This window comes from Elephantulus edwardii, unplaced genomic scaffold (genome assembly GCF_000299155.1).
Source record: "Elephantulus edwardii isolate Elephantulus edwardi_28Jun2011 unplaced genomic scaffold, EleEdw1.0 scaffold00134, whole genome shotgun sequence".
NCBI lineage: Eukaryota > Metazoa > Chordata > Mammalia > Macroscelidea > Macroscelididae > Elephantulus > Elephantulus edwardii.
The window spans coordinates 5,492,849-5,507,563 of record NW_006399884.1 but is presented as its reverse complement, the minus strand read 5'-3'; positions in this window follow the sequence as shown (position 1 = coordinate 5,507,563).

Genomic DNA, 14,715 nt, shown 5'->3' with positions numbered 1-14,715 from the left:
CCCACTCTTCAACTCTATTGCAGGATGCAGTGCACTTATATACAGGGAGTAAATAGGAAAACAGGATGGGGAGGGTTTATAGACGTGGGACATCTTGACTGGACAGAAGAACCTCATCTCAGTGCAGACCACTCCCAGCTCAACAGATGCGGCAGCCATTTTAGGCTTGCACTTATCTGGAGCTAGGCGATCTGCCCTGGCCAGAGGCTTCCCCTCTTCCCCAGGATTCCCCAACAATTCTGAAACTTTGACTGACACACTTGTTGCAAGGTGGGACCAGTCCTTGTTGAGGGACGTCCTGCTTGGGAGAATGGAGGGACAGTGCAAGAGAGGAAGACCCTCGATGAGATGGATAGAGTCAGTGACTGTGGTAATAGGGAAAGGAGTGTCAGAAACAATAAGATTGGCATGGGATAGAGCAGGGTTTAGGGCTATTGTATATAGGTTTGCTATGTGTCTCAGGTGACTCGATGGCACATAACAACAACTAATAAATAGGTCTGTCATTAAGAGGTGAAATCAAGCTGCTCTTTGGAGGCAAGAATTTTCAGACTCCAGCTCACGTACTTTTTGGTCATAACAACCACCACCTTTTGGCTATATATAGCTATACCGCCAGCAAGTTTTCGCTCAGGTACTCCCTTCTCGGCCAGCCTAAGACTCACCTTTATTCTCTGTCCCCCACTCCCACCATGGCTCTACATTCACTGGTATCATTCTGGTCCTCTCTCCTCTGCTAGACTGGCCTCATCAGCGCTGCAGCTCTATTTTTGCAATCCCTGCATCTTCCAGGTTTTGAAAGGTGCCTGCCCAGCGCGCATGCGCACGACACACTTGTTGCGTGAATGAACTGACTGCATCGCCCTAGAAACGACCTTTGATGCCGCTCTGCCAGCTTCTGAGGATCATCTAAAGCAGGCAGCTGGCAGAGAGAATATTTATTTGATGCCCCCAAGAAGAATTCTAGCGGACACGAGCGCTCCTGTCTTTTAGGGCATGCGCATTAGGGAGAAGGGGAGGGGGTGGCTGTCTGGCGTGTGTTTCCTTATTAGCTCAATGTCTTTTCCTGCAGGATTAGGGCTAATGAGACACGACTGGCACTGGAATTAGCCTGATGTTTATGCCTCGCCTCTTGCACCTACCAGTTTCTGTGAATGTAAATCTCGGCTCCTTGAGCTGTCCTGGAAGCGGAGGCTGGCTTGGGGGTGGCATCAGGACGGGAACCACACGGGCGATTAATGGTCCAGGCTTTGGCATCTGAACGTGTCGTGTCTCCTTGCGTGGTGTCACGATAGCTCCAGGATAATGATTAGGCTGGTGATTTGTTAAAACAACACTGACACAAATTTCAGGAGAGAATTAAGTGCCATCCAGTAATAACGCCGCTAGAAGAGGATGATGAATGCGCTGAGGTTCGCTCCTGGCTATGAGGAACTAATCCTGAGCTGGTAATAAACTAGGTCAGACAGGCTGAGGGAGAGAAATGCGGAGCCATGGAGCCCTCTGCAGCCAGAGCAAGTTCAGACCAGGAGAGCTAGTTTATTCCACATGTTCGTTCCACGTGGGGAATGACAGCTAGGCTGGAGCCAAGTGGCAAATGAGTGGAGTCCTGGAGTCCTGGGCTAAGGAAGATACAATGACACAGAAGGGAAAAGAATATGTGCATGTCTGTGTGTGTGCACATGTGCAGACATATGTGTACACGTGTGAGTAGGTACGTGTGAGTGGGTGCATTGCGTGAACATGTATGTGGATATGCCCTCACGTATATGGTCAGACATGCACGCGCAGGCATGTATATGCATACATCAGTCTGAGTGTATATGTGTAAGCATGAATGTGCATGCATCTGTGCATGTGGTACAGGTATATGGATTTGTTTGTACATGTGTGGTGTGTGCATGCGTGTGTTTGTGTGCCTCTGTGGGTGTGGTGTGCATCCATGTGTGTATATGTGAACATGTGTATTTATTAATACATGTGCTTGTGAGGGCTATATGGGCATGCCCTTACGATTTCGATGTGCATATGTGTGCATGCATGCAACTGTATGGTGTGCATATGTGTGCATGCATGCAACTGTATGCACATGTGTGCCTGTGTGTGCATGGTGTGTGTGTAAGTGTGTGGTGTGCATGAATACTGCACTAGGAAGAATCCACAGAGAGGTTTTAAGCTTTGCATTTGAGCACATAGCTCCCACTGACAGTAATGAGAGTGGAGCACCCAGGCAGAGAGACATAAGCAAAATGATCCCGTGCAGAGCATAAATGAGTTACGTGAAGGGAAACACAGCCAGGGACTGGGGGTGAGGCTAGGACAAGGACAAGCATCTCGATGCATTAACAAGCATTCTCTAATAAGCCCAGGGAGATCAGAGACGTGGAACATGGCACGCTTGGGTCTCGAATCTGTCCTTGCAACCTTTTTAATAAGCTAATGGATGGTAGTGTGATTTTCCAAGCAGTGCATGTGATCAAAGAAATAGGTGACTCATGACTTGTGTGCTCAGAACATTTTAACTATAAATGGATGCTTTTCTAGCTTCAGAGCTGCAAACTGACACGGCTAAATAAAGAAAAATAGTGCATTAGTCTAGTTTCGCTCCAGTTCACTTACAGCTACAGGTCCCCAGTATTTTAAATGGAAAGAAAATCACTCCTCACATTTTCAATTACCAGCCTGTGATGATGCCATCCTGCACATCTCTTTGACTCATGTTGGTCAAATTTTTGACCATTTTTACCTCACTTAGGAAAGTCAAGGAAGTTGTTATTGTTGTTGTGTACTGTGAAGTTGGAACTGACCCATGGCTGTCCCTCCAGTGGGTTTTCAGAGGCTGTAAATCACATGAGAGGATATTGCCCATCTTACTCACTCATCTTTCTCCCACAGACCAGTTGGTGGATTTGAATCGCGTACCTAGTCAATGAGGTAGTATGTGTGGTTGGATTTGAATCGCATACCTAGTCAATGAGGTAGTATGTGTGAATTGATTTCTTTCCCCAATGAATTCTTCAGTCCTTGGAGAAGGGCATCATGCTTGTCAAAGTAGAGGGTCAGCGGAAAGGAGAATGAAGAGATGGACTGACATAGTGGATGCAGCAAAGAGCTCACACAAAGCAGGATGCTTGTGAGCTAGATGTAGGACCGAGCAGTGTTTGCTTCTTTGGTGCACAGGGCGCTGTGAACGGAAACTGATCTGCCCGCACCCAACAACAGCAGCATGAGTCAGAATCAACTCCAGGCACCAGTAACAGCAAATAGCATCGAGTGTTTGGTAAACAAATGAGCCAAATACATACGCTAAGTGTTCACTTCTCCTAGAGGTTCCAGGGAAGGACGCTGATCTTGCTGGTACTTTACACATAAAAAGAACAAACAAATCTGTCTTGGAAGATGTGTAGCCAGAATACTCAAGGAGACTTCAGCTCAAGCTGTGGGCATGCTTTCAGGAGGAGCCAGTCCCTGGAGAAGGACATTATGTTGGAAAAGTGGAAGGTCAGTGAACAATGGCAGCAATGCTATGCCATCAGACATGGTAATGATCAGAGGATAGAGCAGGAGCAGGCAGTGTTTTGTACATGAAGTCTGACTTGATACAGTTAACAACAATGACATAAATTCTCTAGACTGCTTGCTAAGGACATCTGTAGACATGAAACAGACCTGCATCCTTGCTGTTAGATGCCTGCTCTTCTATCTCCATCTTAGAAACTGTACCCAACCTGAGGGAGTGGCTGCTAAGCCAGGCTGATGAGTGGAGCTACCTGGGAAGCTCTCTGCAGGTACAGAACCCTGATCTCCACACATACACAAGTCAGACTGGGGGTTTGGGGGCAGTAAGAAAGGTCTGAGGGAGACCCTAGTAATGTCAGCCAGGGCCAGCCCCTGCAAGGCCAATTTCTCTCTCAAGACAATGGCTTGAGGAAAATATAGTCAGTCCGTGGCTGACATTTGTGGTTGAATGGACCTGTGTTTTTCAGGGAAGTCTGATGCTCCATAATGTTTCCAATGGCTGCTCTTTTTTTTTTTAAGTAGATGGGTGGGCCTTTCTTCCAAGACACCCTTCAGTCAGTATCTGAACAGGCTAACCGTCTGTTCCACTCAGGGACTCTGATACCCTAGTGCTAAGGCGTGCTGCCAACCCAAAGACCCATGACCCAAAGAGCAGCTGCTCCTCAGGAGAAAGATGGACAATCTCTTCTTATGCAATTTCTACTCTTAGAAAACCTGTTAGAAGGTGAGTCACTTCTGGCTCATGCAACAATAGCAACATTATGGTAAATTAATCAAAACAAAAACAACTGTTGTTGATTGGCTCTGGTCCACGGCACATGAATCCCCCTCGAGTGTGAGCACAGAACTACTGAGTTTTCAAGGGACTGATATTTTAGATGTGGAAATGCCAGACCTTGCTTTTCAGGTATCTCCTGGTAGACTTGAACCAGCAACATTTTGGTTATAGTGAAACACACAAAGTATTTGTGCCACCCAGGAATTCTGGGAACGCAAGCAACCCAATCAAATTAAACCAAACCAAACCTGCTGCAGTTGGGTTGATTCAGACCCACAATAGCCCTGAAGGACAGTGATTATACAGATTTTCAGCTCTAGGTTGGGTGGTGGGGTTGTACCCTTCATCTTCACATTGTCCATGGGTCAATTGTATTTACAGTTGAATGCTTGATGATAGCAACTAAACATGCCATTGAAGTCTAATCCAAGCTCTTCTGCCATTTGAGTGTTTTCAAGTCCTTTACTAGTTGACATTGATCCAGCTGACTCACCTCAACACATGAGGGTGTGTGTGGGGGGGGTATGGGAGTGGGTGTTAGAATAGAATCTTGCTCCACAGGATTTTCAATGGATGTGTTGTCTTTCTTTCCTCCACTCTCTGTTCCTGTATTTTCAGAAGTCTATCCAACCCATTTAACATACAATCATTGACCTCTATTTGCCTGGAGCAAAATAAGTAGAAGGACTCAAAGAAAGAACTTGCCTCCAGGACTCATTGTCTCCTTGGACCACTGCCTCTTCCACCTTGAGACCAGAATAACTAGATGGTGCCCGGCTGCCACAGCCAACCACTCTAATCCAGGCCACAGTAGGTGGGTCCTGACAGAATGGGAGAAACATGCAGAACATGACTCCAAAGATCTAGACTACCTGAACCAGTGAGATGGGGGAGTCCCTGAGATCATGACCTAGAGATACTCTAAACCTTGAATAAAAATTATTCTCTGAGGTCACCTTTAAACTAAATAACAGCTTGAAGATCAATGAGTGTTACCCTTTCAGTATTTCTCTCATTTTAAAAATAAATATTCCTGTAACACCAAATTTACAACCGTTATTCTAAAGTAAGGTTGAGAAGGTGGGGATGGAGATGGTGGGTTGTGAGACGGAGTTAATAAGAGTTAAAAAACCAGAATAGACATAAGCATGTTGATACAAAGTGAAGAATGTAGCCAATGTCCCTCTGTGGCTTAATTTTTAGGAAAACAGGAGATGAGCCTTCAAAGGTGACAGTAATACAATGAGGAATGCACAGTTTATAACAATCAACAATAGGAGACTAAAAGGACAGTGTTTGTCTAAAGAGAAAGTTTAGGAAAGAAGGATGAATGGAAATGGTGAATACAGGAGGAAATGAGAAGAGTGCTGTTATACTGAAGGGATTGCCATTCTGCTAAAGAACAAAATACGTATGAGTAAAAATCCACCTTGCTCTGTAAACTTGCACCCAAATCACAATAAAAAGTGAAAGGGAAAAAATCCCCACAACAACATCCAGTGTCACTGAACAATAGGTGGAGAAATCGTTGAATACATAGTTAGTTGTATGTGTGTTTTTGCCAAAAATACAAGAATTTTTTTTTTAAAAAAGAAGTATTGGCCAGGCCTTTCTCCCTAACTCTGGGTGCAATTGAACCACCAACCTTTATTTTAGCAGTAACCGCACAGATCATTTGCTCTGCGCACTGCTAATCCAAAGGCTGCATATCTCCTGGGGTTGAATCCACCAGAGACTCCATGGGCGAAGAACCGTAATCCTCCTCCTGTGTGATTTACAGCCTTGGAGACCTGATGGGGGGTGGGTTATGTATGTGAATCTTGGAGTGGATGTTCAAGTCTTTTATTCCTGGAAATCAGTCCGGGGGCTAATTCTTCAGAGCACAAGTCTCTAACAGACTTGTTAAATACATTTTAATATATTAAGACTATAAGTTAGCTAAAAGTATGTTAAGAGAGGAATATGAGGTTGCTGTGTTATAATGATTATATTTACTGTGTCAAGTTTGGCTAGAAGGGTAGTTATGTGGGAGTGAGAAAAGTTTCTGGTGTTATGATCTTTAGCATATTGCTAGAAATGTATAATGAATCTTGTAAAGTTAAAGTTTAGAGTGCAAAAGGTTAGCAAGCAAGCATGTGTTAGTTGTTGTTGTTATGTGCCACTGAGTCAACTACAACTCACAGTGACCCTACAGACCATATCCCTAAACCCTACCTTGGCCTGAGCTAATCTGTCTCTGACACACCTAACCCCATTATTCCAGTTACTGTGTCAATCCATCTCATCCAGGGTCTTCCTCTCCTATGCTGACCTTCTACCCTTCCAAGCATGGTGTCCTTCTCCAAGAACTAATTCCTCCTGGAGACATGCCTGACATACATGAGACAGAGTTTTAAAATCTTTGCCTCCAAGGAGCAACCTATCACATCCTTTCCAGGACAGACCTATTTGTTTTCTTGACAGTCCATGGTATGTTCAATACTCTTCTCCAGCACCACAACTCAAAGGCATCAATTCTTCTACTTTCATCCTTAGTAATTTTCTAGCTCTCCAATATACAGCAAGAAATTGCAGAGACCATGGCCTGGATCAGTTGAACCTTAGTCTAGACTGACATCTTTGCTCTTCAGCATTCTGGAGAGGTCCAGAAGAGTATACTTTCCCATGCAATTCATCTCTTGATTTCCTAACTGCTGGGGCCAAAAGTGCTGATTGTGGATCTGAGCAAGAGGAAATTGTTAACAGTCTCCATCTCTTCTCCATCTATCATGGCGCTGCCAATTGACCCAGTGTGAGAATCTCAGTGGTGAGAATCTTTGTGTTCTTGATGTTCAGCTTCAATCCATGTTGAAGTCTACAGTCCTTGACATCCTGCAGGAAATGCTTCTGGTCCTCCTCAGTTTTGTCAAACAAGGTTAGGTCATCTGCATAACATAGGTTTGTTGATGAGTCTTCCTCCTATCCTGTTGCCACATTCCTCTTCATAAAATCCAGGTTTGCAAATGATCTTTTTCTCATATAGATTAAAAAAAATATGGAGAAAGGAGGCATTTCTGATTCACTTCTTTCTTGATTTTGAACTTTATTTTGTCTCCTTGCTCTGTTTTGACAACTGCTTCCTGGTCTAAGTTTTACACAAGCACAATCAAATGTCTTGGGATCCCATTTTGTTCAATGTAAGCCACAATTTGTTGTGATCCACACAGTCAAATGACTTTTCATAGTCAATAAAACACAGATAGACATTCCTCTGGTACTGTTTGCTTTGCATACAAGATCTATCTGACATTGGCAATGTAGTCCCTACTGTCATGGCCTTTTCTAAACCCAGTTTGTATTTCCGGCAGTTCTCTGTGGATGTACTGTTCTTCCTTTTGGTGTTGGGTGATCTTCTGCAGAATTTTGTATGTGTGTAATATTAATGATATTTGGTAATATCAATACTCTATTGGGTCATCCTTTTTTGGAATGTGAATAAATATAGATCTCTATATTTATGTAGTTGTCCTCCAGATTTCTTGACAGAAACTGGTGAGGCTGCATCTGTTTGTTGAAATATGTCAACTGGTATTCCACCAATTCCTGGACTTTTTTTTTTGCCAATTTCTTCAAAGCATCTTGAACTTCCTCCTTTATCACCAATGCCTCTTGCGCATATGTTATTTCATGAAATTCTTCTGTGTCAGCCAATTTTTGGCCAGTGACTCTGTGTACTCCTTCCATCTTCTTTTGATGCTTCCTGGATCATTCAATGCTTTGCCCATAGCATATTTAAGTATTGCAACTTGGGTGTTAAATTTGTTCTTCAGCTCCTCCAGCTTAAGAAGTGCTGAGAGACAAAACAACTATGAGATACCATCTCACCCCAGTAAGAAGAGCAAAATTTAACAGAATAGCAAGCAACAAATGTTGGCAAGGTTGTGGAGAAACTGGAACTGTTTACTGTTGGTGGGGGTGTAAAATGGAGCAAGCACTGTAGAAGGCGGTGTGGCACTTTCTCAAAAAGTTGCAAATAGAAATACCATTTGACTCAGAAATCCCACTACTCGGAATATACCCCAAAGCGACCAAACTGCCACCCAAGCACATATATGCACACCCATGTTTATCACGGCTTTGTTCACTACAGCAAGGAATTGGAAACAACACAAGTGCCCGTCAACAAACGAGTGGATAGAGAAGCTGTTCACACAATGGAATACTACACTGCATTAAAAAACAAGGAACTCATGCAATATTATTCAAAATGGGTGACCTGGAGGACATTATGCTGAGTGAAATATCTCAGTCACAAAGGGACAAATACTACATAGTGCCACTGTTGTAAAACAGGACTGATATTGGGGTTGGGGGGAGACCGAGAAAGATGGGTTCAATTATGTATACTGCATTGAAACAGATGAGGGAGAAAACTGTTTAAAAGGGGTATGTGATTAGGTATTATTGTCATGACAGGAGTCCAGAATGAAGGCTGCATAGTGGAGTGGACCTGGGGGGAGGGATTGTAAAACAATGAAAGAATTTTTCTTTTACTTTTCAAAGAGAAGAGTGTACTGGGGGGAGGGTTGGGAGGGAAGAAAAATGCAACAAAGAATGAATGAAAATCCAATGTCTCTGTAAATTTTCATTAAAATGAATAAAAAATATTATTAAAAATTTTTTTAAAAGTGCTGAGAGTCTGTCCCTTTTGATTTTTTCACTCCAGTTCTTTGCACATTTTATAACAAAGTACAAAGCAGATAAATCTTTGCCTTATCTCAAAATCTTTGCTTTGAGATGTCTTCATGAGCTGCTCTTTGAAATCTTCTGTTCAGCTCCTGATTTCTTCACTTCCTGATTTCTGTTCACTTCCTGATTTCTTTCCTTTGCTTTGGATTCTTGGGAGTCTATTGCAATTTTCAGTGTTTCTTCTAACATCCATCTCAGTCTTTTCTTCCTCCTCTTTGTCATGCCTTTTCGCATTTTTCATGGATGATATTTTTATATCTTCCCACAGCTCATCTGGTCTTTGTTCATTATTGCTCAAGGCTCCAAACCTGTACCTGAGAGGGTTTTAAAATTCAGGTAGGATAGACCCAAGGTCAAATTTTGGTTCTTGTGGATTTGTCTTTATTTTCTTTAACTAAGTTTGAACTTGTATATGAGTAGTTGATGGTCTAATCAGCATGTGGCCTAGGTTTCACAGCTGATCTTGAACTTCTCCATAGAAAAAGCTAAAAGGAGAATTTGGGAAACACCTTAGCTCTGTCCACCCCCTCAACCGGTGCTAATTGGAAGATGCTATATCAGGGCCCAGAGACCTAATGTGTTAATCAGAAGATGCTTTATTAGGCTCAGAGACTCAACGTGTTAATCTAGGGTTGAAACACCCCAAGTCTGATTTGCTGCACTCTTTTTGGAGACCTTGCAAGACAGCAGGTGCTAATCTGAAGGTGCAATGCCTCAACTTGGCACCCCAAGATTTTAAGACACTTTGAGAGATTCTGATTGATTGCACCTTGACTCTGAGGGTCTTGACTATGGAAATGCTGTACCTGAAACAAATGAGATTTTCAGGCTCTCAAAGCTGCAAATCAGCAGCATCAGAAGGACAAGACGCTTGCTGTATGCAGTCTCTCTGCTCTCCCTAGTCTTCTGCTGGATTTTGCGATGAATTCTATCTACCGCAGTGAGTAAGAGTTTTGCTTTTATTGAGTACTGCCTGTGAAAATTAGATGTGAAGCATGACTGGATGTTAATGCTTGATTGGTTGTTAAGATTTGAATTGCCTTTAATGCCTTACTTTGGGATGAGTTTTAAGTGAAATTATAAATGGGCTTTGGATCTCAAGGCCCCAACAAAGTATGTGACTTGCAATTACCATACACCTTCTGGTACTCTCTGTTTGCATCATAAACCTGCACAGTGCACTTCTCAATACAACACTCTACTCTTGTTCTGCTCCCAGCTCTGCAACAGCCTTTAAGGCTGCATTCACTTAGTCTCCCTCAGGAAATCCCCTGGAGTGGGGAGCCAAGTATAATTTAACATGTAGTTGTTGTCTAATTGCTTCAGATCTGCTCGTCTCAGCTTATTATAAACAGCTGGAGGGTAGAGACTGCATGTTCTTCTCTGGCAAAGTCCTTAAAATCCCCCAGCCTCACCCTGTCCCCAGAACCCTGTGAACATAGCATTGGCTTTCCGCGGCTGCTAGTTGAATGAATGAGTTTATGCCTATAAGGGTGATTAGTGTAAGGGCATCCGAAAGGCTTGGCTAGAAGCTCACTTACCAGCTTCTTATGTGTTCCACTCTGTTTCATTCAGCAAATCCTGAACCACAAGCTGGTTTGCCAGCTGCCCTCCATGTACCAGGCACCATCTGAGTTTCTGGGGACATAGCAATGAATGCACTTAAAAAAAAAAAGAGTCACTGTGGAGTTGGTTCTGATGACTAATGACTGACCTTCGTGAGTTTGGGTAGCACTGTGACCCTCAGGGGTATTTTCTGCAGTTGATCACCAGGCCTTTCTTCTCAGTTACTGTCAGGTACACTCAGACTGTCAACCTTCCCTTTAATATCTGAATGTGGTCTTGGTATTGCATTGACTCTGACTCCCGGTGATCCCACGTGTGTGAGCATAGAACTCAGCTCCACAGGATTTTCAGCAGCCAGCCAATGTTTTTGAGATAGGTCACCATATTCTGAGGCATCTGTGGGTGGACTTGAACCTTTCAGTTAGTATCTGAACACAATAACCATGCCAACTGCTAGGACGCTGGAAACAGCATTAGGTAAACGAACACAAAATTTGGGGGGGGGGGGAAACACACCTCAGGTGCTGCTGGGCTGACTGTCACTCATAGCACCTTCACATGTGTCAGAGAACACCCACCAGGCTCTCCCAGAAACCCATCTCTAGGACGTCCTTCGAGGTGCTTCTGTTTCTGTTAGGCGCTGTCTGATTGGCTCTGACTCATAGCAACCTCATGCACAATAGAACAGCACTCTGCTCATCCAGCACCAACTTCACTGCTTCTGTTGTCCGTGAACTACCGTTGCCGCCATTGTGCCAATCCATCTTACGGAGCATCTTCCTCTTTTTCGGTGACTTCAAATGGTGTCCTACTCCAGGGACTGGCTTCTCCTGACAACCCGTCTAAAGTGTGGGGGATGAAGTTTCTCACCAGCAGGAGCGGAAACTCCATGAACTTTGATAAATGTCGACAGTTATAGAAAGGCTTCAGGCCTTTTGTTCATAGGGTCACTATGAGTCGTGCTTGACTCGGAGGTAATCAACAACAACAATAACTATGTGCTTCATCCCAGGCAGATTTGTTTATTCTTCTGGCAGTCCACATTCAACATTCTTTGTCAAGACTTCAGTTAAGAGACTACAATTCTTAAATCTGACTGTTCCTTGTCCAACTTCCACATTCATAGGAGATGACTGAAAATACTAGGGCTTTAGTTGCGAGCACTTTAGCGACACCCTTGACAACAGCTTTCCCTAAATGCAACGTTTTTTGATTCTTTGATGGCTGCTACATATAGGTGTTGACTGTGGATTCAAGTAAAATTATATCTTTGACAACTTTGATATTTTTTCCCCATGTATCTTGATGTATTCTATTGGTCCAGTTGTGAAGATTTTTGTTTTATTGATGCTGAGATGTAATATGTAATATGTAATCTATATTGATCTTGCCTCCAGAAACTATGAACTTAGAGAAAAGATGAAAGTTTTGTGTTCAAGACTTTCGTTCATAGACTGTGGGTCGTCTATGACTCTATGGCACTTAACAACAACAACAACAACAACAACATTGATCTTATTTAGTAAATGCTTTGAGTCTACAGTTTCTGAAAGCCATATTATGTTATAGTGTGTCTCAGTTCTCCAGTGCTGCTGTGACAGAGACACTTCAGGTGAGTGTGTCTCCGTTCTCCAGCTGTTGTGACAGCGACACTGCATGTGAGTTTGTCTCAGTTCTCTAGAGCAGCTGTGAAAGACATGAGTGAGTGTCTCCGCTGTCTGATGCTGATGGACTATAAATGACACAAGAGAGTGGCTTTGACAAATAGAATTGATTCTCTCACAATTTGGGGGTCTAGCAACGTCCATTCAGCGAGCCTGCTCTAGGAGAAGAGTTTCTCTTTGACAGCTCTTGAAAAGCCCATCTCCTTCAGCCTCTGTAGACCTGGCATTTCTTGGCGACATCCATGTTATTTTGGTCTTCCCTGTGTCAAGGAGCTATGTGGCACAGGTTCTGAGTCCCAGGGATGTGCTCTGCTCCCAGATCTTCTTTCTTGGTGTGCCTGAGGTCTCTCTTGTTAAAGAACTACATTTCAAACTGCAGCTGCTAACCAGAAGGTTGGCTGCTCTAACCAAGCAAGTGCTCTGTGGGAGGAATACGAAGAGGTCTGTTCCTGTAAAGGTGACAGACCTAGAAGTATTTTTGACAGTTCTGTTTTGTCCTACAAGGTCCCTGTGAGCAAGAGTCAACTGACTGGCAGTAGGTTTGGGTTTGTTCCCTCTCCCCCCCCTCCATTCCCCTCAGTCCCCCTCCCTTCCCCTCCCCTCCTCTCCTCTCCCCTTCCTTCCTGGCTTCAAATAGGGAGAAAAAAAGTTAGCAACTTTACGTGTTAGCAACTTTACGTCAAAGACTGAGCTGGCAGGGTTTGGTGTGGCATTTTTATGGCTAATGTCTGGTTTTGTGGGTAAGAAAGGACCTCATATCAAAGGCAGATGTCTGTTAGTCTTTGTTTTGGAAAGAGCCGAAGCTCCGCTCTGGACTATCCCTGCTTTTGAGTATAGGTGTGCTGGGGCCCAATTGGCAGAACCCCCTAGCTCCTTCTCACACACTCCTGGATGGTGGGCCTCCCAGGGATGGACAGAACGTCCTTGGTTTAGGGCCTACACCTGTGGGTGCCCAGGCAGAGGTTGGGAGGGTGGTGGGAGGGCTCTGGGGCTCCTGCTTTTGGGTCCTTCTCCTGGCCAGCCCTCCACCCCCTCCCCGTTTCACCCCTTGGATACGCCTCTTCCTGAAATCCTGAGCCTGGTAAAGTGCCTCGGGCCTGGGTAGCCTGTGAATGTTTTATGTTTCCTCTGCACACAGAGATTAATTGCATGCTGCTTTGTGGGGAGCTGAGGGGCTGTGGGTGGGGTTCAGGCCTGCTCTCTGTCCTCCGCACGAAACCAAAACCTTATCTGCCCACATGGAGCCTGTTTGGGCTCACTATCACTCTCTGCAGGCTTTCTGAGGCTACAGTCTTTACAGGAGGAGATGTCCCGTCTCTTTCCCTTGAAGCTGCTGGTGGACTCGAACTACTGGCCTTCAGGTTAGTAGCTCAACACACAGTGCATTACGACACCAAGGATCTTAGCTTAAAAAAACTCCAGAATTCATTGTTGTTGTCAGAACTGACTCATGGCTGACCCCCCAGTGTGGTTTGGAGACTGTAAATCTCACAGGAGGAGATTGCCTATCTTTCTCTGGAGGAGCAGCTGGGGAATTTGAACTGCCAGAGAAGTGTGGCTTTCCCTACTGAAGACGGCACCAGAGCTCTCCAAGGGAGCAAGTCAGACCATCAGCAGGGTGAGCACCACCTTCCTTGTTCCCTGCTAACCTGCAGTGAACCTTTCTGCACGGATTTCACCACACCCGTGGTTAGTAAATAAGCACAAGAGGGGCCAAGCTGACCTTGCTGGGCACTTTGAGTCTGTGAGAAGGGACAGTGGGATTGGGAGAAAGAGGCAGATACTGCCATCCTTAGAAGCAGGGTCTGTGCTGGTGAAAAGATGGGAAATTGTTATGAAGCTCCGGTGGCCTACTGGCAAGAAGCTGCACTGCAATCACAAAGGAACGCAGTTTGAGGCCAGCAGCTGCTCCATGGAAGAAGGATGGACAGTCTCCTCCAGTGAGATTAACTGCCTCTGAAAACCCTCTGGAGGGTGACATTAACTGCCTCTGAAAACCCACTGAAGAGTCAGCTATGAATTGGTACACAACAACACACAAGCGCAAGCATGCACTGTCCTTGCTTTTTGGATGATTTACTCCTCGTGATCTATTTTTCAAACATGAGCTAATGTTCTGTTGCACGTGAGGGACAAAGTGAGAGCTGATCCACAGTCACTGTCTACCTCTGTCTCGGAAACGTTAGATCCTGTTGCACACACGCTATCAATTGACAATACGACCCCTTGAGCCCAACTTCAAGGAGCAGATGTTCATAAATGTTTATGTAACCAATACATTCCTGCACACTGCAATATTTCCCCCAGATTTATTCCAGTTCTGTGCTTCCCCCATCACCGTAACAACAAGCAGAGAGGACTGTTATTAATAGACCTGAGATAGTGACGCCTTTAGAGCTTCTGTGTGCGTGGTTCTCATCTTCTCCTAGCCCAGGGTGCCATGGAGGGTTAAGCCTGGAG